Raw genomic sequence first — 23456 nt, 5'->3', positions numbered from 1 at the left:
AAATACATCTACATGTGGAGTAATTCTCACTGACAACTAACTGGAGACTGGCAGAAAAGACTCTTATATCACCAAGGTTATAAAGAAAGGTCCACACGGAGTCAGGTAAGAAGGGAAGAGAAGAGATCGGGTCGGGATCTGCATCCCTAGGAGGGGACACAGAAGAGGAGAGGGATATCATGGGCTCAGAGATCCTCCTAGAAGAGTGAGTAGTTTGAACTACATATTGAGTACCCTACCTCTGGGGTCTGACACTGGGAAGATGAATCCCCTTAGCTGGTTTGGAAACCAGGGGGACTAACAGGAGGGCTGTAAGAAACCTAGACTCCACTAGTAAAGAGCTGCACAAACTTGCTTACTCCCAGAAACAAGGTGGAAGTAACAGATTGAAACTTCCCGGTATTCTGGCTGGATTCCTGTGACTGCCCCAGAATGTGTCCCAGCCCATGCAAAGCACCTGCTCTGGGTCCTCTAGCTCCAGTGCAGCTCCCCACTAGGACAAAGGTTGTAGCTGCCAAGGAGAGTGTGCAGTTGTGGGGTACGGAGCCAGCTCAGACCTGACACTGCATCTGAATGAGATGGTGGCTGCCATTACTGGCATTCAAAAAGGCAGCAGATTGGGAGCTGTCTGAAACTCTTGATTCGTGTGTCAAGACCACCCCAGTTCACATTCTGGCCCACACTGAACACCCACACTGTCCTCTCTTGTTCTGCGGCAGCTCCACACTAGGGTGAAGTTTGCCATTGCCAAGGAGAGTGTGCGCTTCATGGGGACACAGTCAACTTGGACCTGGTACTGCATCTGAACAGGGTGGGGAAAGCCATTGCTGGCACTCACAGAGGCAGCATTTTGGGAGCAGTCTGGAACTCTGACTGGTGTACTGGGCTCACACCAGTGAGCACCCCAGCCCACACAGGGCACCAGTTCCAGCCCCTCTTGCTTCAGCACTGCTCCCCACTGGGGCAAAGGTGACCATGTTGGGAGAGGTGAGAACTCACATTTAGAGGGAACAGAACCAGCTCAGACCTCAATCTCAGGGCTTCTGCTCTAGCACCTTGGGACCTGTCCCTGCCCCCATGGGGCAGTTATGGTCACTGAGCATAGGAGAAGCGCACACCTGGCACTGACTCTAGCCCTTCCATCTCCAGCCCCACCTGCCACCAAGGTGATAACTGCCAGCACACCCTGGGGGAAGATGTGGCCTATGCTCACATCAGATTCAGCTCTCCCACCAAAGCCACTGGGCACACACAGACTGCATAGGAAAGCTCTCACACAAGGACACCCGTTCAAGACCACAATAGGTAACTGTTTCACCTACTTTCGTAGAGACAGAGAAAGTTCAGCAAAATGAGAAGAGAGAGGAATTTGTTTCAAGTGAAAGAACAAGGAAAAGAACCCTGAAAAAACAAAAATGAACCTGAGATAAATAATTATCAGATAAACAGTTCAGAGCATTAGTAATAAGAATGCTAACTGAATTAGGGAAAAGAATAGATGAACACAGTGAGCATTTTAACAAGGAACTAGAAAATAATAGAAAGAACCAGTCAGAGCTAAAGAATACAATAACTGAAATGAAAAACACACTAGGAGGAATTAACAACAGACTAGGTGATACAGAAGAACACATAAGTAGTCTGGAAGATAGAATAATGGAAATCACCCAATCAGAACAGCAAAAAGAAAAATAAATTTAAGAATGAGAATAGTTTAAGGGACCTCTAGGACAACAGCAACTGTACTAATATTCGGATTATAGAGGTCCCAGAAAGAGAAGACAGAAAGAAAAAGGATTAAAAATGTATTTGTTGAAGTTATGGCTGAAAACTTCCTGAACTTGAAGACAGAAACAGATATCCACGTACAGGAAGCACAGAGAGTCCAAAACAGATGCACCCAAAGAGACCACACCAAGACATAATTAAAATGGCAAAAGTTAAAGAGAGAATTTTAAAAGCAGCAAGAAAAAAAAAAAGAGTCACATACAGGGGAACCCCCATAAGTCTGTCAGCTGATTTTTCTGCAGAAACTTTGCAGGCCAGAAGGGAATGGTATGATATATGTAAAGTGTTGAAAGGAAAAATATCCTGCAACCTAGGATACTCTATCCTGCAAGGTTATCTTTCAGAATTAAAGGAGATAGAAAGAACTTCTCAGACAAGCAAAAAAGTAAAGAGTTAATCAATACTAAACCAACCCTAAAAGAAATGTTAAAGGTTTTTTTCTAAGTGGAAAAGAAAAGGCTACACAAAGTAGGAATTTTTAGGAAAGGAAAAATCCCACTAGTAAAAGCAAATATATAGTAAAGTCTGTTGATCAACCACTTAAATAAGCTAGTTAAATGATTAAAAGACAAAAATTGTAAAATCAACTAAAACTACACTAAACAGTTAAGGGATAAGAATGAAGATGTAAAATATGACATCAAAAACACAAAATGTTGGGGGAGAGGAGTAAAAGATATAGATCTTTTGAATGTGTTTCAACATAAATGACTATCCGTTTATAACAAGCAGATGTAGTTTTAGGTCAACATATATGAACCCCATAGTAACTACAAATCAAAAACCTACAATAGATTCACAAAAACTAGAGAGAAAGAAACATAAGCATACCACTAAAGAAAATTATCAAACCAAAAGGGAAGAAACTAAAAGGAGAAGAGGAGAACACAGAAGAACTACAAAACCAACCAGGAAACAAATGACAAAATGGCAATAAGTACATATACAACAATAATCACTTTAAATGTATGCCGATGGATTAAATGCTTCAATCAAAAGCCATAGGATGGCAGACTGAATTAAAAAAAAAAAGAAGACCCATATATATGCTGCTTAAAAGAGACTCACTTTAGAGCTAAAGACACACACAGACAGAAAGTGAGGGGTTGGAAAAAGATATTTCATGCAAATGGAAATGACAAGAAAGCTGGGGTAGCAATATTCATACAAGACAAAATAGACTTTACAACAAAAGACAATAACAAAAGACAAAGTAAGGCATTAAGTAATGATAAAAGGATCAACAGAAGAAGATATAACATTTGTTAACATATACATACCTATTATAGAAGCACCTAAATATATAAAGTAAATATAAATAGACATAAAGGGAGAAACTGACACCCCCTTTACATCAATTACAAATCATCCAGACAGAAAATCAACAAGGAAATAGTGGTCTTACATGACACATTAGACCAGTTGAACTTAATAGATAAATTGAAGACATTCCATCCAAAAACAGCAGAATACACATTCTTTTCAAGTACACATGGAACATTCTCTAGGATAGACCTACAAAACAAGACAGAGCTGCAGAATAGCCTATAAAACAAGTCTCAACACATTTAAAAGAATAGAAATTATATCAAGCATTTTTCCCAACCACAATGGTATGAAACTAGAAATCATTTATAGGAAGGAAAATGGGGAAAACACAAACACTTGGAGAATAAATAACATGCCAGTAAAAAGCCAATGGGTCAATGAAAAAATCAAAGAGGAAATCAGAAAATACCTCGAGACATATGAAAATAAAAACACAACTTTCCAAAAATCTATGAGATGAAGCAAAAGTAGTTCCAACTGGGAAATTTATTGCAATACAGGTCTACCTCAAGAAACAGGAAAATTCTCAAACAAACAATCTAACCTAACATCTAAAGGAATTAGAAAAAGAAGAACAAACAAAGCCCACAGTCAACAGGACAGAAATAATAAAGATCAGAGAGGAAACAGATAAAATTGAAACAAAAAAAAATACAAAAGATTAAAGAGGACTTCCCTGGCGGCGCAGTGGTTAAGAATCTGCCTGCCAATCAGGGGATACAGGTTCGATCCCTGGTCTGGGGAAGATCCCACATGCCGCAGAGCTACTAAGCCTGTGTGCCACAACTACTGAGCCTGCGCCCTATAGCCCACGAGCCACAACTACTGAGCCCACGTGCCACAACTACTGAAGCTCACATGCCTAGAGCCCGTGCTCCACAACAAGAGGGGCCACTGCAATGAGAAGCCTGCACACCACAACGAAGAGTAGCCCCTGCTCGCCACAACTAGAGAAAGTCCGTGCACAGCAAAGAAGACCCAACACAGCCATAAATAAATAAATTAATTAATTAATTAATTTTTTAAAAAAATCAAAGAAACCAAGAGCTTTTTTTTTTGAAAAGATAAACAAAGTTGATAAGCCTTTACTAGGATCACCATGGAAAAAAGAGACAGGACACAAACTAAATAAGAAATGAAAGAGGAGAAATTACAACTGATATCACAGAGACACAAAAAATCATAAGAGAATATTATGAACAGCTATATGCCAACAGATTGGACAACCTAGAAGAAATGGATAGATTTCTAGAAAAATATAATCTTCAAAGACAGAATCAGGAAGAAATAGATAATCTGAACAGGCCAATCACTAGTAGTGAAATTGAATCAGTAACCAAAAAATTCCATCAAACAAAAGTCCAAGACTGGATGGCTTCACAGGAGAATTCTACCAAATATATAAAGAAGACCCAATACCTATCCTTCTCAAACTGTTCCAAAAAATTGAAGAGGAGGGAACACTCCTAAATTCATTCTACAAGGCCACCATTACCCTCATACCAAAACCAGACAAAAACACAGCAAAAAAAGAAAATTACAGGCCAATATCTTCGATGAATATAGATGCAAAATCCTCAACAAATCTTAGCAAACCAGATTCAACAATATATAAAAAGGAAAAAATATATAAACAGCTCACGCAGCTCAATATTAAAAAAACAAAAACCCAATCAAAAAATGGGCAGAAGACCTAAATAGACATTTCTCCAAAGAAGACATACAGATGGCCAGGAAGCACATGAAAAGCTGCTCAACATCACTAATTACTAGAGAAATGCAAATCAAAACTACAAGGAGGTATCACCTCACACCAGTTAGAATGGGCATCATCAGAAAATCTATAATAATCTATAAACAACAAATGCTGGAGAGGGTGTGGATAAAAGGGAACCCTCTTGCACTGTTGGTTGGAATGTAAATTGATACAGCCACTATGGAGAACAGTATGGAGGTTCCTTAAAAAACTAAAAAGAGAATTACCATATGATCCAGCAATCCCACTACTGGGCATCTACCCAGAGAAAACCGTAATTCAAAAAGACTCATGCAACCCAATGTTCATTGCAGCACTATTTACAATAGCCAGGTCGTGGAAGCAACCTAAATGACCATCAACAGACGAATGGATAAAGAAGAAGTGGTACATATATACAATGGAATATTACTCAGCCATAAAAAGGAACGAAATTGGGTCGTTTGTTGAGATGCGGATGGATCTAGAGACTGTCATACAAAGTGAAGTAAGTCAGAAAGAGAAAAACAAATATCGTATATTAACGCATATATGTGGAACCTAGAAAAATGGTACAGATGAACCGGTTTGCAGGGCAGAAGTTGAGGGACAGATGTAGAGAACAAACGTATGGACACCAAGGGGGGAAAGCCGCGGGGGTGGGGGGGGGATGGTGGTGTGATGAATTGGTGATTGGGATTGACATGTATACACTGATGTGTATAAAACTGATGACTAATAAGAACCAGCTGTATAAAAAAATAAGTAAAATTAAATTTAAAAATTAAAAAAAAAAACCCAAATTCAACAATATATAAAGAGGACCATATACTATGATCAAGCAGGACTTATTCCAGGGATGCAAGGATGCTTCAGTATCTGCAAATCAGTGTGATACACCACATTAACAAAAGGAAGGATACAAATTACATGATCATTTCAATATACACAGAAAAAGCATTTGACAAAATTCAGCATCCATTTATTATAAAAACTCTCATCAAAGTTGGTATAGAGGGAACGTATCTCAACATAATTAAGACCATATAAGACAAACCCATAGTAAATATCATACTCAATGGTGAAAAGCTGAAAGCTTTTCCTCTAAAATCAGGAACAGGACAAGAATGCCTACTCTCACCACTTCCGTTTAACATAGTATTAGAAGGACTAACCACAGGAATCAGACAAGAAAAAGAAATAAAAGGCATCCAAATTGGAAAGAGAGAAGTAAAACTCACTATTTGCAGATGACATGATACTATATAGAGAAAACCTTAACATCTCCACCAAAAAACTATTGGAACTAGTAAATGAATTCAGTAAATTTGCAGGATACAAGATTAATATACAGAAATCTATGGCTCTTCTATACACTGATAATGAATTATCAGAAAGAAAAAGCAATCCCATTCAAAATCACACCAGAAAGAATAAAATACCTAAGAATAAACTTAACCAAGGAAATGAAAGACCTATAAGCTGAAAACTATTAAACACTGATGAAGGAAATTGAAGATGATACCAAGAAATGGAACGATATCCCATGTTTGTGAATTGGAAGAATTAATATTGTTAAAATGTTCATACTACCCAAAGCAATCTACAGATTTAATGCAATCCCTATTAAAATACCCATGACATTTTTCACAGAACTAGAAGAAATAGTCCTAAAATTTATATGGAACCACAAAAGACCCTAATAGCCAAAACAATCTTGAGGAAAAAGAATAAAGCTGGAGGTGTCATGCTCCCTGACTTTAGACTATGCTACAAAGCTACAGTAATTAAAACAGTATGGCACTGGCACAAAAACAGACACATAGATCAATGGAACAGAGACCAGAAATAAATGCATGCCCTTATGGTCAATAATCTGTGACAAAGGAAAGAATATATGATGGGAAAAGATAGTCTCTTCAATAAGTGGTGCTGGGAAAAACTGGGCAACATGTAAAATGACAAAATTAGAAGACTTTCTCACATCATATACAAAAATAAACTCAAAATGGATTACAGACCTAAATATAAGAGTAGAAAGTATAAAACTCCCAGAAGGAGATTTCCTGGTGGCGCAGTGGTTGAGAGTCTGCCTGCCGATGCAGGGGATGCGGGTTCGTGTCCCGGTCCGGGAAGATCCCACATGCCGCGGAGCAGCTGGGCCTGTGAGCCATGGCTGCTGAGCCTGCACATCCGGGGCCTGTGCTCCACAACGGGAGAGGCCACAAGAGTGAGAGGCCCACGTACCGCAAAAAACAAACAAACGAACAAACTCCCAGAAGAAAATGTAGGCAAAACATTCTCTGACACAAATCATAGCAATATTTTTTTGGATCGGTCTCCAAAGGCAAAGGAAACAAAAGAAAAAATAAAGAAATGGGACTTAGCTAAACTTAAGGGCTTTTGCACAGCAAAGGAAACCACTGACAAAATGAAAAAACAACATACTGAATGAAAGAAAACATTTGCAAATGATAAGACAAATAAGAGGTTAATATCCAAAATATATAAAGCATTCATGCAACTCAATATCAAAAAAACTAACAACTTGATCAAAAAATGGGCAGAAGAACTGAATAGACATTTGTCCAAAGAAAACACACACATGGCCAACAGGCACATGAAAGGCTGCTCAACATTGCTAATCATCAGGGAAATGTAAATCAAAACCATGAGATATCACCTCACACCTGTCAGAAATGCTGGCGAGGATGTAGAGAAAAGGGAAGCCTAGTACATTGTTGGTAGGAAAGTAAATTGGTTCAGCCACTATAGAAAACAATATGGAGATTTCTCAAAACTAAAAGCAGAACTACCATATGCTCTAGCAATTCTACTCCTGGTATATATCTGAAGAAACTGAAAACACTAATTCAAAAAGACATGCACCTAGTGTTCATAGCAGCATTATTTACTATAGCCAAGATATGGAAGCAACCTAAGTGTCCATCAATAGATGAATGGATAAAGAAAATATGGTATATATATTTATATATGTATACACACACACACAATAGAATATTACTCAGTGATAAAAAAGAATGAAATTTAGCAATTTGCAACCACATAGATGGACCTGGAAGGTATTATGCTTAGTGAAATAAGTCAGACAGAGAAAGAAAAATACTGTATACTATCACTTATATGTGGAATCTAAAAAATAAATGAATGAATAAAACAGAAACAGACTCACATAGAGAATAAACTAGTGGTGAAGGTAAGGGAAGAGGGGCAAGATAGAGGAAGGGGATTAAGAGGTACTATGTATGAAATAAATAAGCTACAAGAATATATTGTGCAGCACTGGAAATCTCACCAATATTTTATAATAACTTTAAATGGAGCATAATCTATAAAAATTTTGAATCACTATGTTGTACACCTAAAATTAACATAATATTGTAAGTCAACTATACTTCAATAAAAATAAATAAAATGCAAATCCTATCGCATCAATTAAAAAAAAAATTACAGCTTTAAGATTGAAATGCTATATAGGAGAGAATTTGGAGAAGTTAGAGGACTCCCACCCCCAAACTCCACTAAGCCTCCTTTGCCAGCTGAAGCAGTATCTCCTTTTGCTTACAAGAGTGTTTCTCCTTTGTCTGAAGATACCAAAGGGAGTTACCTTATAAGAGGAGGCCAGTTCTCTTATGCCCTTTTCTCACCCTGCACTATGTTCAGATCTTTAATCAGAGTCAAATTGTAATATGCTTCAAGGGACCAATTACAAAGTGAAATTCAGGAATAGATGGCTTCAGCACCAAAGGAATTAAGAACTTTGCTGATCAATCATGGAATGTCGGTTAGAATAGACTTTACAAATGTTGGATGAAAAAGAGAAGGACACAATTTTAGAGTGGGCTGATTTTACAGATTTCACAAGAGATTCTGGATTAACTGTTAGCTTGAGAAACTGGGCATAATTCTGTTTGTTCTGCTCACAGTTGATTTAAATCTGGACACAATGGTGACTCATGCAAAATGAAGTTGAGATGCAAATCTCTTTGGTAAAATGTAAAAGAAAAAATTAAAAAATTTCAGGAGATAGGAATGCAGGAGTGGATTTATAATTTCTGACCCAACGATTCACCTCAACTGTATCTTTCCAAGGGGTCCAGAAGATACTCTTCACAAAGGCTTTGAGAAACAAATCTACAAAGAGAAGTGCAGCACATTTTAAAGTGCTTTGGAGAATGTTCTCTTTAGACCAGGGATGATGATGAGAGAAGCTGGAGTTGAATTTGGCTTACAGAGTTACAAGAGGATCCCAGAGAGGCATGATCCGAGTAGCAGCATGTAACATTCATATGTGGCTAACTTGAAAGGTAGTAGGGTCAGTCTGAAAACCCAAATGGTCTGACCCATAGGTTCTTCAAGGTGACTAGCTGGTCATGGAGTCCCTAGGACTGAAATAGCAGTGCAGCCCACTAAGGTCCTACTTGCTTTATTTATCAAAGAATCAAACAAACAAAAAACCTTCAGGGCTAGAAAAGAGAAACATTATCTAGTCTCCAGATACAAATCAGTTCTTAGACACAGTTTAAGGAAATCTGAGTACTCTCGAGGCAGTGCCTACTCGAATCTTCCTTTCATCATGCAAAGGGACATGTGGCCATTTATTAGGATAATTGTTAATGACGAAGCAGAAATAGTTTGCTTTCATCTGGTATGAACAATAGCACACACAATTTCACCTTCTTGCCACAGGAGTATATCACCTTTCAGGCTCTGGGCCACAATCAAGCAGAAAACTTGCTATTTTCCTCATTATAGGACATCACATTGGCTCATTAGACTGTTAACACTACACAGATCGGGACAAAAGAGTAGAAAGTATATATACCTTTGAAACTTTGAAAAATGTTCAAGGGTTCAGTGGTGTAGAGAATATGTTTGGTCGTGATTCTAAAGTAAGGGTTAAACATTGTACTTGAGCCCTTTCCCATGAAGAAGAGACACTATTTTGGTGGACCTCTTTGAATTTTAGCGGTTTACTACTGGGTCCAAGCGGAGCATCTAACCCTGGAACACCAAACAACTGCAATCCCACTTGCTCATCGTGATCCAGGTGTTATCTGAGACTCCTACCTCAAGTTGAAAAGGTAAATATAGAACCAGGCCTGGACAGGTCCTGAAAGCAAGTAAGTTTAATGAACAAGGTGCTCGTATTCTCCTGTTGCCTATTCCTGTGAGCCTTGCTGTTCCTCTCCAACTTACATATATTGCCTCATGGGGGCTTTCATTATGACCAATTAACTTAGGAGGAAAAAATTAAAACCTCGGTTACAGATGTGTTTTACTGGCTTGGAGTGGATTGCTTTAGGATTTATAGCTCACTTAGAGACCAGATGGACGAGGGAAAAAGACAGTCCTTACAATGGGCAGATTTTGAACAAATATATCTCATTGTTCAATCTTCCTGGAATCAATAGTGGCTAATGATTTGGTAACTTGATGAGCAACTTGGAAGGGGTAAGATTAGTGACAAGGAAGTTTGAGAAAAAGGTATGTGAAAGGACCTTTAGGTATGGGCCAGAAGATGAGAATATCATATTGTATATTGTTGAAAAGTGGAGATGATTACATTTCCTGGTAACAGTATTTAAAATTTTAATTTGTTTTGGGGTTTACACTGAAGATTAATTTATAAAACAAATAAACTTGATCCTGCAGTGGCTGATTCTGGTGGAATGTGTGTGTGTGTGACAAAAATCCTACTTATTTCTTTCTCACTCTTCCCTTATAAACCCGTAGGCTACTCAGTATGAGTAAAGCTACTAATATAGTCCATCCTCATTTTAGAGATGAGAAAATGTTCAAAGAATTGACTTGACCTGTTGCGTGTCGTCCTGTTAGTGGCATAGACAGAATGAAAACTCAAGTCTGCCTCGTAAGCTAGTGCCCTCACCAGAATAGCATATTACTTCTGTAACTGGGAATAAATGCTATTTAATGGTAACTCCACCCTTCCTTGCTATCTAATCCATAACTCATGATGACAGAAAAGTAGCACAATTTTCTATTCTTCGAAACGTGGAAAAGAGAGTTGCAGGTATAGACACTAGAATAAAAAACATTAAATATTTGAATGTATATTTATAATCTGCATCATACATTTTCCCCTCAGACTTGGAATGGCCTTCGAGCTACAAGTGGTAAACATCGTGCTGAGAGTGTTGTACTCATCGTGTAATTTAAGGGGAAGGCAGCATAAATATCTGAAAGATGTGGCTGTCTCCAGCTGTGACTTTTATTTAAGGTTGCACTGTCCACATGAGGCATTTGAGCACTTGAAATTTGGCTAATCTGAATTGAGATGTGCTGTATAAAATATACACCAGACTTTGAAGACTTAGTACAAAAAAATAATGTAACATATTTCATTAGAAATTTTAAAATACTGACTGCATGTTAAAGTGATAACATTCTGGAAATTTTTGGTTAAATAAAACATATTATTAAAATTAATTTTACATGTTGTTTTACCTCAGCGTGGCTATTAGAAAGTGTAAAATGACATTTGTACTTTGCTTTCTATTTCCCTTAATCAGTGTTGATGAGAGAAAACCAAATCAAATTGAATGGAATTTGGACAAAGTTTCCTGTAGTTCATTAGAGCTGTCAAAATATTAAAGATGTCAGTTATTTCACCAGTCTTTGAGCTGCTGAGTTTTTACTTTTGACAAAATCACCATCCGCAAATTGGAATTTTTCATTTTTCAGAAAATATTGGAATGGCAGTAAGTCGGAACTGTGTCTAATTCTGCTTTTAACACAGAACAAGTTACATTGATGGTATTTGATAATTTTGCTTTAGAAATCAGGTGGACAAAAGCAATTTAGCTCCCCAGGGAAAGTATAGTGAAAAAGGGCTTACTGGTTAGTTGCTTTGAACATAGGAATATTTACTTTTAAAATCTGAGGCTTATAAGGGGAGGTTGCTACTTTTGAAAAGCTGCTACACTTAAAAGTTGTTAAAATGAAATTACTTCCCTTAAAGAATGAAAAAATAAATAAATAAATAAAAAGAAAATCTGAGGCTTATATCACTTTATCATATTATTTCTAATTTTATTTCACTATAAAATTTTAATTCCTCTATAATGAGATGATATTCTTTTTGATATATAAAATTTTAGGTTGGCTATAATCATTCTTTTACAATATTCATTAAATCAAACCCATAAATAAATAAAATATATCATTATATATATTACATATCTAATATATAAAACATATTATATTAGACTAATACACAACAGCATGACAAAACCACAACTAATGTCTTCCAAGTAGGAATGCTAACTTTCCAGAACTTAATGATTTCCTTGGTTTCCTACATTGCGGAGGCGTTCCAATAAAGTTCAAACAACCTTCCAAGATAGAATCATACTATGGCTGTCTTTGAAATGACAGAGACTGTGAGTACTACATGGAGGCACAGCACCATACCTGCTAAAATGGACCATAAAGGTCAGTGGTGATGCTCAGATTAGTGTCTTCTTCTCAAATCTGTTCCTCCTCCTTCTCCTGTGTTGATGGTATCACCATCTATTCACAGTCCTTCTATATTTCCTCACTTTCATTCCATGTGTCCAAGTGGTCATTAAATAGTGTCAAGTCTACCTTTGAAATATCTCTTGAATTCTTCCCCTCTCAACCATTTTCAGGATAACTTTCCTAGGTAAGCCTCTCATCAATTTGGCCTCTGATACCTGGAATAGCCTTCAAATGATTAAGTTTCCAAAATGAGGACCTGTCTTCAACTTTTTCCCACTTTAACTGAAGGTCCATATTGCCACCACAATGACCTATCCAAATATCCTAAAGATATTTCCGACTGGATCCTTGCCACCTACAGGATAAAGTCCAAACTCCTTAACATAACCTTAAGGCTCTATATGTTCTAATCTCAATTTACTTTTCTAGACTTACGTCCTGCCTCTCCCACTACATCCTTGACTATGAAACCTATGTTTTAAAAAAAAAAATCACATAATCAAAAATCCTTTAACATTTTGGATTTTTTATTGTTAATATTGGGGGAACTGAGGGGATTTATGTATTGTATAATAAAACAGACATTACTCAAATATAAATCTATTACTTATAGAAAATTTATTCTGTGTATTTCCCTTTGTCAATGAAGTGGGAATTCTTTTGATAGCAAGAGACAGAAATCAAATTTGAATTAGCTTTAGCAAAATTAGAAATTATTGGCTTATGGATTCCAAGGAAGCATTAAGAAAAACCAACCTAAGAGATGGGCAGGGCTGCAGTTGGGCCTCAGGAATGACTGCAGGAACTCCACTGCCATCAAAATTCCTTTTGACAGTTGGCTCAGCTCCTCTCTGCATGTTGCCTACATCTGCTCTCACTGCAGGATGTCCCCACAAAGTGGAAAACAAGGATAACAACAGTTCTTTGGGTCAGTGTTCTTTAATAACCACGTGGCTGCCTCTCTTTCTTGATTCCAACTTGAAAAATTCAGAGGAAAGCCTCTGACTGTACTGTCTTAGGCCAGGTGCCTATCCCTGGACCCAATAAGTGTTACCAGGGGAGTGGGGTCATGTAAGCAAGAAAAGTTCTGCCTACAACCATGTGGATGGTAGAGAGGGAGAGGGATACCACTTCTTAGGAAAGAGAGCTTTTAGGGAAGGCAGTATCACAGACAATCACTCAAGTAATTTTTTTTTTTTGCGGCACACGGGCCTCCCACTGCCGTGGCCCCTCCCGCTGCGGAGCACAGGCTCCAGACACGCAGGCCCAGCGGCCATGGCTCACTGGTCCAGCCGCTCCGCGGCATGTGGGATCCCCCCGGACTGGGGCACGAACCCGCGTCCCCTGCATCGGCAGGCAGACTCTCAACCACTGAGCCATCAGGGAAGCCCCCACTCAAGTAATTCTTAAATAATTTTAGTGATATTAGATAAAAACAGCTGCAAATTGTGTAATTTTTAATTATATTTAACTTCAATTTTAATTACTAATTGATCCAGGCCTGCTAACACTATAGCTGGCACCACTATAAGAGATTTTTAGGCCTGCTTGGCCTACAAATTTGTGCTCATAATTTGCTTTTTCTACTTAAGATTTTCTTGTTTGTTTTGTTTTAGGTTTCTAATGATATTGGTTCCAAATACTGTTAATTTAAGTTCCTAATAGTCATAACACATATTTCTGTATTTGCTTATTTTATTGGCCAGAACTTCAAGAATCATGTAAAATAATCATTTGTATCATTGTAAAATTTTTAGATAAGTGTATAAATAAAGGCTAGTAGGGTACGGAAGCAGGAAAAGGGTACCTCATCTGAGTGACTGTATAGGTTCCTGTTGGAGCTAGAAGGGAACTCAATGACAGCAAGACTTATAACAAGTTGGGATGCAGAGTATGGCATTCCCAGTTTTTAAAATATTGGAACAATACTAAATGGGTTGGTAAGCTGGGGCTGACCTGAGGTACTACCCTTCCTCCAGCTCTCCACAGTTCAACAACTAAAAGGTTAGATCTTGGCATAGTAGGGGTTGATTAGTTCCAACTGGTTGTTTAATATTTTGAGCATCAGTGATATTAAAACATAGTAATTTATGTAATTTGATTCCTAGTGGGATACACCCTCAGGACAAAAAAAAAAAAACTTACAAAAAAATCTTATGTCATCTTTGATCACCAAATTGTCAGTAAAAATTCTGAAAGTATTAAAGTAGTCTAAAAGAAGGGACCAAGATTTTTAGCAAAAAGAAATCCAACTACAAAACCAAAGAAGCAAAACTTTGTACTCAAGTTTGTATTGAAAATATGAGTATGAACTCATAATGCATTTTTATCCTTAAACTTCTATTTTCCTAGTTCTGTTCACTGAAAAGGGTCAGAAACAGTGAACAACCTTAGAGAAATAAATACTACCACAGCCTAGACTGTGGCCTCTAGGGCTTAGAGAAACGGCTACTTTGAGATCTGGAGCAAGAGATGTATAAGATGAGCCTGGAAATATTGTCATACAAACAGTGAAGAAGCTTGATAGCTTCTTCTTTGATACGACTACTACATGTAAAAGGACTCAGGAGCTAACTTGAGAAGGTTCCCACAATTTGAGCATCAATAAAAATAACTGCAATTGATTAAACATATCAAGTATGTTAAAATCCATGAGATCATAATGGTATTTTAAAAAGAATTTCATTGGTCACCTTTGGAGGTTGCTAGTAAACCAACTCATTACTCTGAAAACTGGTAAGTATAGGGAAAGAATCAAGCATTTAGCCTGCCTTTCCCTTATGAGCTATACCTCTTGGTAGTTAAATAGCTGAAGTCAGGGAAATTATACAAATAGATATTATAGAAGTAGTATAGCTAATAAATGAAGAAGAAAAGATAGAATATTACCATTTGGCAAACTCTTAATGGAAATAATGGAACTAGGCAATTATCACTGAGGGCTGTTAACATAAAAAGAAAAACACTAGATATCACTATCTCCTGATGGAAGAGCTTATTACCACTTATGAAATGTTTTTGTTTAAAAAAAAAGTTAAAGCTTAATAAGATCAAACCTCTAGATCTAACTGGAAGTTTGTAGATGATTAAAGGGAACAGAGAAACATGTTAATTGATGCCACAGGAATGCAATCAAGTCTACATGTGGGGAAACTCTTTAGGGTGAATGACAATAGCTGACACTCAGAACCTGACAGGAATTTTTTTTAGGCTTTCTCCCCTAAGCCAAAATGAAACTATGTACCCAGAGAAAAGAAGCAAATTGGAAAAAATGTAGTCGGAAGGGTGGGTCAGTCTCTTTATCATTCAGGCTGCAACCCAGTTCTTAGGAAAACCGGAAACAACTGTCTTTGCCTTGGAAATCTCTACAGGACCAGAGGTGTGGCTCTAGAAAGTGGTTCAAAGTTCACCTGTCCTTTTGCCAATCCCCAAAACCTCGCCTATTCATCTCAAAATGCTTGTAGTTACTGGGACATTGAACTGTGCCTTTGTGATGTAGATTTTCTACCCCTATCTTCTCTAGGACCTAAGAGCCATTCTTTGAAATGCAAACTTTAGGGAGATGTTTCTCATCCAACAAAACAAAACAAAAAGAAGGGTGGAAATATTTGGAAATGGGGCAAATGAGAAATCTTAAAAATCTTATCTATAAATATTAGTAAAAAGGCTTTAGTCATCTGAACAGATGAACACAATTTTTTCCAACTGCCAAAACAAAATTTGAATCCAACTATTCTTTTATAAACTAGTGAGTTTTTAAAAATGTTTTTTAAAAATGAGAGCTATAAGTTCTCTGCATCTGCCCATATGTTTGTGTGTATCTGTATACATATGTTGTAGATGTGTGATATTTTTCTACTTTCAGATGGTATTGTAAGCAGACAGGGTATGGGATCCGTGGAGAAAGAGAACCAGGCATGGCTTTCTTGACATAAGAGAAGCCATTTTGTGGCTTAAAGACTTAAACATAAGACATGACATTATAAAACTCCTAGAAGAGAACATAGGAAAAATGTTCTCTAAGGTTTTGTACCAATGCTTTCTTAGGTCAGTCTCCCAATGCAATAGAAATAAAAGCAAAAATAAACAAATGGGACCTAATCAAGCTTACAAGCTTTTGCACAGCAAAGGAAGCCATAAACAAATGAAAAGACAACCTATGGAATGGGAGAAATTTGCAAATGATGTTACCTACAAGGGCTTAATTTCCAAAATATACAAACAGCTCATACAACTCAACAACAAAAAACCAAACAACCCAATTGAAAAATGGGCAGAACTAAGTAGACATTTCTCCAAAGAAGACATACAGATGGCAAACAGGCACATGAAAAGATGCTCAACATCACTAATTATTAGATAAATGTAAATCAAAACTGAAATGAGGTACCACCTCACGCCAGTCAGAATGTCCATCATTAAAGTCTACAAAATAACAAATGCTAGAGAGCGTGTGGAGAAAAGGCAACCCTCCTACACTGTTAGTGGGAATGTAAGTTGGTGCAGTCAACATGGAACACAGTACGCAGGTTCCTCAAAAACTAAAAATAGAGTTGCCATACGATCTAGCAATCCCACTCCTGGACATATATCCAGACAAAACTATAATTTAAAAAGATACCTGCACCCCTATGTCCACAGCAGCACTATTCACAATAGCCAAGACATGAAAACAACCTAAATGTCCATCAACAGATGAATGGATAAAGAAGATGTGGTACATATATACAATGGAATACTACTCAGCCATAAAAAAGAATGAAATAATGTCATTTACAACAAAATGGATGGAACTAGAGATTATCATGCTAAGTGAAGTAAGTCAGAAAGAAAAGGACAAATACAACATGATATCACTTACATGTGGAATCTAAAATATGACACAAATGAACTTACCTACGAAACAGAGACAGGCTCACAGACATAGGGAACAGACTTGTGGTTGCCAAGGGGGAGGGGAGGTGGGGGATGGAGGGAGTGGGAGTATGGGGTTAGTAGATGCAAACCATTATATATAGAATGGATAAACAACAAGGTCCTACTGTATAGCACAGGGATCTAGGTTCAATATCCTGTGATAAACCATAATGAAAAAGAATATAAAAAAAGAATGAATATATGTGTATAACTGAATCACTTTGCTGTACAGCATCAACTATACTTCAATTAAAAGAAAAAAAAAAGGAAGCCATTTTGACCTAAGCCATTTTGTGATCTAAGTCTGGCCACAATGCTTGCCCTTGAATAGGTCTCAGTAATTAATGATCTTAAAGGAAGTGAGGGAATGCAGGAACAAAGGAAAAGCAGTCAAGAAACAACAGTACAGTGATAAAACAGAGTCCTAGTTCCTTCTCAAGGGATATATGTAACAATCTGATATATATCTTTGAGTTCTGCAAGAACTAAGGCCCCAACCCCGGTGGAGGATGAAATGACGATGTTGAACTTTTTTGGCCCTCGTGACTTCAATCAACTAAAACTGGGACTCTGTCAACCTTTGCCCCAATTCTATGCTGAATCGTCCTGTGTTCTAGCCCCTTCAAGAATATGCATGTAACCTTCACTTAAAACTTCCCCAGTTTTGCTGTTTGGGGAGATACTGCTTTGGGAAAGACCCCCGGTGTTCTCTTTACTTGTTGCAAGTAATAAATTCTTCCTTCTCCTGATCTTTGACTTGGTTGTGTTTTTTGACTTGACACCCACCAAGAGGCAAACCCAGTTTTCAGGTAACAGTATTGCCAAAATTAATTTTAAAACATCTCTATTTAACTGGTTTAGAATTAAATACTTATAAATTAAGTATTCCTAAAGTTCTCAGAAATATGATGAAAACTAACCCAAATGTTTTTCAAGTTTCCATGATCTGGGAAAATACTGAGTATTAAAGTTAATTTAAACTTGTTGGTTTAATAAAAATAGACATGCCTTAGAGTTATCAGCGTTAAATACAAAACTTTTATTCTACCTGGGTTTACTAATCAAATAAGCTCATTTTGAAACCCAGCAGGACCCTGTGGGGCTCCTGGGCACAGAAACCTTTCTGTACCATTTCTTGTTTGTAGGGAACAGACTCCAGCCTCCATGACCTTCCCTGAATTCCAAAGGGCAGATTCCAGCTGGTTGCAGTTGGGGAAGGGAGGGGATGGAGAGACAAGGGAGGAGCAGACAAGAAACCACCTGAGGCAAGATTAAAGGAACCAGAGAAGCTCATCAAGATTAGGAGACCACCTGAGATGAGATTAAAGGGGTGCAGGCCCTGCACACACCCCAATCTTATCAGCAAACCCACCCTTGAACCATTGCTATAAAAACTCACCAATTCCGCCTGGGTTGGGACACACAGTGTTTCAGGGCAGGAGTCTGCCGTGTCCCTCTTTGCCTGGCAAAGAAATAAAGTTATTCTTTTCTACTTCACCCAAAACTCTGTCTGTGAGATTCGATTTGGCCCTAGTGCACAGAGGTTAAGTTTTTGGCATCAAATTTACTTTTGTTACAAAATTCGCTAGCAAAAAAAAAAATGTGGTATGACAAAATTTTCATATCACAGTTGTTGAAAACTAATACATTACATAGATATAAGATAAGAGTTTTTAGGTATAATAATTCTGTTTTATTGTAGGTGTACTTAAAAATAGCTTTCAGGGCTTCCCTGGTGGCACAGTTGTTAAGAATCTGCCTGCCAACGAAGGGGACATAGATTCAAGCCTTGTTCCGAGAAGATCCCACATGCTGCAGAGCAACTAAGTCTGTGTACCACAACTACTGAGCCTGCACTCTAGAGCCTGAGAGCCACAACTACTGAAGCCTGCACATCACAACTACTGAAGCCTGTGCGCCTAGAGCCCATGCTCTGCAACAAGAGAAGCCCCAGCAATGAGAAGCCCATGCACTGCAACGAAGAGTAGCCCCCACTCACCACAACTAGAAAAAGCCTACATGCAGCAATGAAAACCCAACCCAGCCAAAAATAAATAAATAAATGAATTAATTAAAAAATAAAACCAGCTTCCAAAATCTTTTGGTAACTTGAAACTTTACAGTTTTGCTAAGTTAAATTATATGATGTAAATTTATTAAATAGCTAGATCATTTCCAAATAAGACAAAGTATGGTACATTAATTATTGAACATAGGTTTATCTACTTTTGGCTTCCTATTACAAAGGAATTAAAAGATAAATTTGTGTTTGTTAGTACACATGTCCTGTGCTTCGAAAAATGGTACAAGAAACATATTATGGAAATTATTAAAAAATATTAGTCTGCCAATTCACAAAAATGCTAATGTAAAAGACAGTTCATAATTGCTTACTTTCATTAAAAATTAAGGTTTCTAAGGGTTAAGAATTCGAATTAATATATGTAATTAATATTACTAAAAATAATAAGGGAAACAATTATGTATGCAAGGAAAATAAAATGAATTTTTGGGTATGAAAATTATGAGGTATGGAGATGCATTTTTACTGAGGGAAAACAAAGTGATTTTGTCCTAAAATATAGCTGGTATTCCAGAATGAGAAAGAGGAAAATAAAGGACAAACTCTGGACATAGAAAGTTGTAAAAGGTTTATGAAAAAAGAAATCTTGGAAAAGAAATTTTGTGTATGATCAAGCTGGACAAGATTGAATTGATTTATTATAAGGATTTTAGAAATAAGCTTTAACATCAATAGTGTATTTATGTAAAACTAAAACCTAGTTTTTTTCTGCCAAAAAACCAAAAAATTTTTGAACTATTGGTCTGCTCCTGATAAGATGTTATGAAAATTTTTTGCCTAGAAAGCAAAGATTTTAGGTCTTACCAACTGTGCTTCACACTGTGTCCATCAGGTCTTTGTTTGCTTAAAATTGAATCTTCCTAATATTAATATTACAAGAGTTGAATTTTATTTACAATTATTTAACTCTTTGTATTTACTTACAATGTCTTTAATTGTCGCCATGGTTAAATGGATATCTAAGTATTGTTTCATAGTGATCTATTTTCCTATTTGATCAAATGTTTTAAAGCCTTTTTTTTTTTTTTAAAAGCCTTTTAATATTTTTGACAAACTTCAACCAAATACTAGATGAGCTCTCTCTCTCTTTTTATCTTGAACTAACTTTAAAATTTCCCAGAGGGTCCCTGGGATTTGCTGGATTTGCTCTCTCTCTTTATAAAAGAGAGATATTAAACTAATTTGGCTTATTTGATATATTAAATTACATGAGGAGCATTGTCAAATAAGAAGTAATACTAGGCCTTCTTTATGTTGTGTGTGAATAGGCATATATTATAAATGTTCCAGAAATTATGTAAAATACCTAAAAATCTGATATGTTTTGTATAATGTCATCATAATGTCAGTTGTCATCTTAAAATGTCGTACATCACAAAAATAACTATACTTCCCTATCAAATGAACTCTAATAATGGGCATTTTAAGTCTTTTATTATTTATAGACAGTTATTGTCTTACTCAGATGTTTTTACAAAATCTGCCTGCAAATGTGTTTCATCTTCAGAAAAAATTATGGAAAGGAATCTAACAAGTACTCTAGAATACAAGAATTTACAGAACTCTAATGGAGAAACTTATGGCTTTATAAACTTCTAACATAGATGAAGAGCCACAATAATTAATCACATGGGAATGAATGAACTGATGAAGATGATTATAATTCTTTATGACCTTTTTGTTCGAAAGATTACTAATTTTTAAAAAAATGTTTGACTTTTCAGATTTAAGGAAATCTTTGTCTCTTTTCTCTTAAGCTATCAACAATTTGGTAAGATATGCCTTTGTGAATAAAGATGAAACTTTTACTTTTTCTCCCAGCCTGATTCCTCCAGAATTCAGAAACTCAGTAAGTATTCTTATTTTCATGGCAACTTAGCTATTTGCACAAGTTCAATAGGAATCTCTTCTCCTTGTAACAGAATACAATTGGAAACTGGTTATATTACCAAGGCTTTGACTGTAATGCATATTTGAGAGAGTCATGCATAGACTCAGATTTGATCAGATGGCTTTAAGGAAATGAGAATTGACTTTATGGAGTCAATAAAGTGCCTTAAGAAAACTACCTGCTATGTTGCTTACAGGGTTCTCAACAGCCTTAATGAGGTAATGAAGGTCACTTCCTGGCAGGTACAGGAACCTCAGGATATTTGGGGGACTTCAAGAAGAAAGAATTTCACCCAAATCTGTAGGTATTGCAGGCAAATCTGAGGATATATTCTTGGTTTGGCTTTCTAGCCTTAAGAGGACTTTAGACATTCAGTCCGAGATTCCTTACAAAAAGTTCCAACAAAGCAGATTGAAAAGAGCCTATAAGAGCAATTGCTATTCTTGCTACACTTATGTGATTATCAGGCCAAGTTTATTGAATCTAGACTTACTTTGCAAACAAATTAGTCTTCATTTGACTTTCTTTGTAAAAATGGGGGTAATCTTAAAGAGAAAAACTATGTTTCAATAATACACCTTTGTGGATATTAGATTCTAGTTCTGTTTCTTTTCTTTTTTTTTTAAATTTATTTTTTTATACAGCAGATTCTTATTAGTCATCAATTTTATACACATCAGTGTATACATGTCAATCCCAATCGCCCAATTCAGCACACCACCATCCCCCCCCCCACGGCTTTCCCCCCTTGGTGTCCATAAGTTTGTTCTCTACATCTGTCCCTCAACTTCTGCCCTGCAAACCGGTTCACCTGTACCATTTTTCTAGGTTCCACATACATGAGTTAATATACGATATTTGTTTTTCTCTTTCTGACTTACTTCACTCTGTATGACAGTCTCTAGATCCATCTACGTCTCAACAAATGACTCAATTTCGTTCCTTTTTATGGCTGAGTAATATTCCATTGTATATATGTTCCACATCTTCTTTACCCATTCGTCTGTCGATGGGCATTTAGGCTGCTTCCATGACCTGGCTATTGTAAATAGTGCCGCAATGAATATTGGGGTGCATGTGTCTTTTTGAATTATGGTTTTCTCTGGGTATATGCCCAGTAGTGGGACTGCTGGATCATATGGTAATTCTATTTTTAGTTTCTTGAGGAACCTCCATACTGTTCTCCATAGTGGCTCTATCAATTTACATTCCCACCAACAGTTCAAGAGGGTTCCCTTTTCTCCACACCCTCTCCAGCATTTGTTGTTTGTAGATTTTCTGATGATGCCCATTCTAGCTGGTGTGAGGTGATACCTCATTGTAGTTTTGATTTGCATTTCTCTAATAATTAGAGATGTTGAGCAGCTTTTCATGTGCTTCTTGGCCATCTGTATGTCTTCCTTGGAGAAATGTCTATTTAGGTCTTCTGCCCATTTTTGGATTCTGTTGTTTGTTTCTTTAACATTGAGCTGCATGAGCTATTTATCTATTTTGGAGATTAATCCTTTGTCCGTTGAGTCGTGTGCAAATATTTTCTCCCATTCTGAGGACTGTCTTTTCGTTTTCTTTTTGGTTTCCGTTGCTGTGCAAAAGCTTTTACGTTTCATTAGGTCCCATTTGTTTATTTTTGTTTTTATTTCCATTACTCTTCCATTATTCATTAGGAGGTGGATGAAAAAAGATCTTGCTGTGATTTATGTCAAAGAGTGTTCTTCCTATGTTTTCCTCTAAGAGTTTTATAGTGTCCGGTCTTACACTTAGGTATTGAATCCATTTTGAGTTTATTTTTGTGTATGGTGTTAGGGAGTGTTCTAATTTCATTCTTTTACATGTAGCTGTGCAGTTTTCCCACTTATTGAAGATAATGTCTTCTCTCCTTTGTAAATCCTTGCCTGCTTTATCATAGATTGTTGACCATAGGTGCATGGGTTTATCTCTGGGCTTTGTATCTTGTTCCATTGATCTATGTTTCTGTTTTTGTGCCAGTACCATACTGTCTCAATTACTGTAGCTTTGTAGTATAGTCTGAAGTCAGGGAGTCTGATTCCTCCAGCTCTGTTTTTTTCCCTCAAGACTGCTTTAGCGAGGAACTTCCGGGAAGATGGCAGAAGAGTAAGACGCGGAGATCACCTTCCTCTCCACAGATACACCAGAAATACATCTACGCGTGGAGCAACTCCTACAAAACACCTACTGAACGCTGGCAGAAG

At 37.0% G+C, this 23456-nt stretch overlaps 1 long non-coding RNA gene across 1 annotated transcript in view; it reads right to left on the bottom strand.

Annotated features, from left to right (window-relative positions):
* Positions 1-23456, bottom strand: part of LOC109547877 (uncharacterized) — a 138709-nt gene that overhangs the window by 65987 nt on the left and 49266 nt on the right. Inside the window, exon 2 of the long non-coding RNA XR_012333060.1 lies at positions 18672-18734. This is a non-coding gene — a long non-coding RNA (uncharacterized lncRNA). The remainder of the gene's footprint in view (positions 1-18671; positions 18735-23456) is intronic.

The sequence above is a fragment of the Tursiops truncatus genome, chromosome 7 (genome assembly GCF_011762595.2).
Source record: "Tursiops truncatus isolate mTurTru1 chromosome 7, mTurTru1.mat.Y, whole genome shotgun sequence".
Taxonomy (NCBI): Eukaryota; Metazoa; Chordata; class Mammalia; order Artiodactyla; family Delphinidae; genus Tursiops; species Tursiops truncatus.
This window is presented reverse-complemented; position numbering and strand designations above follow the sequence as displayed.